The 3,295-nt window shown below is 35.6% G+C and overlaps 1 long non-coding RNA gene across 1 annotated transcript; it reads right to left on the reverse strand.

Moving 5' to 3' along the window:
- Positions 1-650: 650 nt before the first annotated feature.
- Positions 651-1,723, reverse strand: LOC145068926 (uncharacterized). The gene is made up of 2 exons (XR_013689176.1): positions 1,087-1,723; positions 651-812 (listed from the first exon to the last, which is right to left on the reverse strand). It is a non-coding gene; the product is annotated as an uncharacterized LOC145068926 (long non-coding RNA).
- Positions 1,724-3,295: the final 1,572 nt, after the last annotated feature.

Here is a 3,295-nt window from a genome sequence, read left to right on the forward strand (position 1 = left end):
TGATTATGGATATGGTATGTGGTAGTTTGGGGTGACTCACTAACTTTCGTGCTTATAGTTTTCAGTTTTGGTTTTAGGTACTTCCACTAGCAAGGGGAAGAGCTCAGGATGACTGCATGACACAAACCACAACTTTTAGCCTGGGATGTTTAGACTCTGATATTTGGCACATGATTTTGATACAGTATTTTATTCTGATGATTTGAGATATATTACTTATGTTTTTGGTGAAATGACAAATGGTATTTATGGTTTTTATAATTAATCAAAACGAAAATTTTGGACCGTATTCTTGGGATCTTTCAACATCAATAACACCTAATTTTGTCTCTTGCAAGGAAAGAAAATTAACACAATTTTAAAACATAAATTTCGAACCCAAGTTTTTTCCTCTTGGGTACCGAGACCCTTGCACATTAAGCGAGACAAAATTCATCTAACCATTTCCTCTCCTGCCATTAGGATAAGAAAATCATGTAAATATGTTTCACACCCCTTCACTGGGAATCCCATTGCTTGCCCCATTTCGATAAAATCATTGAATTTATCAAGTAATGAAACACTATTTGTCACACCCCCAAACCAAGGATGGCGGAAACGCCCGGGGGTGGAGGACTTCATGTAGAGTATCACAACAACGAGTATAATAGTGCTCAAAGTAAATACAACCATCATAAATATAATTGAAAATGTTACACCAAAGTATATGTTTACATGATTCAAATCAATTACATTATGATACAAAATGAATTGTTTGACGATTTATCGTCCCATCCTCAAAACGTGGTTGATTTCCTGTTTTCACTGAATTCCTGAGAATACAAGTAGTTTGAAAAGTGTCAACACAAAGGTTGGTGAGTTCATATGTGACATCCCCAAAATCACGGTCAGAAAAGACCGGTTTGTTTATGCTTTGTTTAAAAATCAGAGTTACATTTTAAATGAAAGTGTTGCGGAATTTGTCCCAAAACAAAAATATGATAAAGATTTATCAAAAGCATTTCCATAGAAATGTATTTCATTAAAAGACTCGGGATGTCATGTTCGTACAGATCAAAAGCATAAACAGTACAATATAAGCCTTACTACATTATTTCATATCTACAGGCCTATATCCGTAATCCCTCGTCCAAAACATCACACCTATGCTCATGCGCCACTACCTGTAATACATAAAACTGAGTGGGTCAGGCTTGGGAGCCTGGTGAGCACATAGGGTTTTCAACCCACAATAAATAAGTTTATTAATTTCATCGATCAACAATAACCCGATTACCCGTTCCCGTTATCCTCACTTTACGTCCCTAAACACCTATCATAAGGGACCTAGCCTAAGGATCATCATCGGGACGGACACTACTGCTAAGGGGATTCCTCAGCAATAAATGTCCTAAAGGCAACCATGTGGGGGATGGAGTACACCGGTGAACATATCGTTCACAAACACCTACAAGTTGCGAGCCTGCTAGTGTTCCACTGGACTGTCTAGAAGAGTCCGTGGTCGTCATCCATACTCCGCTAGATGACAGAATCAACAACATCAACATCGAGGCCTCTCATCATTTTATCACACATCACCTATTGCATCTACCCATGTTTTACCCCAACATTTTGTAGATATAAAATACATATACAGTTTAAATCATTGAAAACATGTATAACAACGTTCATCTAGCATAGATAGCAAGTATTCACATAATATGCACACATAGCACGTAATTTATATAAAATACTTCATATCTATGTGTAAGTTGAAAGTAACTATGCACTCACTTGTTAAGGTGATGATTCCAAAATCGGGCAGCGCTTGCTTCTAACGATTCTATTTTCCTTCGACGAAACCTAGCATTATTATCGCTAAATTTTAGTCTAATATTTACCGTGACCAACTATTAGTCTTAGTATTATTATTATTATTATATAAGCGTTAAACAATATTTTCCAACCACTATGTACAGACAGGGGCCAGACATAAAACACCGGAGGGCAGGACCATTTTGGCATATAGCACTTCTGAAATCCAACAACCCTATGCGGCCCTTTAAACCAGATTCCCCGTACCGCGAGTAGTTAAAAAAAAATATATTATAACGACACTTATATAAGTTATAATAATAGCTCAAATATTTATTATAAGTTCATAATAACAATACTAATTTTAAATATAAGCTATATTAAAATAAGGTAAGATTAACTTACTTACAAGGGGGTTTTAGCTAGGAGTCGGGCTCTGCAGGGGCAGAACTTCGTCGCTGAATCTTTCTAAGAAAGATTCGTGCAGCGCTTCAGCGCTCACCTTACTATACTAAGCTACAGAAAGAGAAGTCGAATCACGAGGGACCGAAATGCTCGGGGGATAAGGAGAGAAAGACTCTTGAATCAAGAGAATGGTGCAAGAAATATGAGAGCCCAAGGCTCTTATTTATACTAATTGAATTTTCAAAAACTACCCTCCATAATTACTTAATGACCTTTTAGTTATATAAACAACTAAACACCCCTCTATAATACTATTATAAATGGATTTAATGATATTTGTACTAAACTAATGTCAAAAGAACTCAACATTAGTCTTATAATGACCGCATCGTCGATACCTTTCTAATGATATATACATATGTATATATATGTGTACGTATACATGATTTATACTTTATTTTAATACGTAAATATGCTATTATAATTTGTAACTCGTTCATACGAACTCCGTTTTTGACGTTCTTTATATCCACGCGTAGGTGAAGACGTACTCTACAACTTTCGTTTAGACTCTGTCGGCTAATTTTGACTTTATTTTTAAAGTTATATTTTTAACAAGCCGGGACAGGATTGGTCTGTTTAAAATCTCATAACTTCTTCATACGAAGTCAGATTTGGGCGTTCTTTTTATCGATGTTCTTAGTTTAACATATTCTACGACTTTCGTTTAGATCACTAAGGCTAAATCTCGCTCTATCGTAAATTCACTATTCACGCTTCCCGGTATCGTGCCGGTTTTGTCGTGAAACTTCGACGGGTCATAACTTCTTCGTTATAACTCGGATTTCGGCGTTCCTTATATGCACGGAAACCTTGAGACATATTCTACAACTTTATGTAGAGATGTCGGGATTATCTCACACTTTAATTTTGACGCTCATTTTTATTCTTTATTAATTATACATTTATAATTAAATAATAAACACATATAATTCACATAATACTCAAATATTTCATCTTTATTACTTCAAAAAGAGTTACAAGAGTTGACCTAGACTATTACATTGACAAAAATGCTTAGCCCTGAAACCCGGGC

The sequence above is a fragment of the Lactuca serriola genome, chromosome 1, assembly GCF_051521515.1.
Source record: "Lactuca serriola cultivar US96UC23 chromosome 1, Lser_US96UC23_V15, whole genome shotgun sequence".
Classification (NCBI taxonomy): Eukaryota; Viridiplantae; Streptophyta; class Magnoliopsida; order Asterales; family Asteraceae; genus Lactuca; species Lactuca serriola.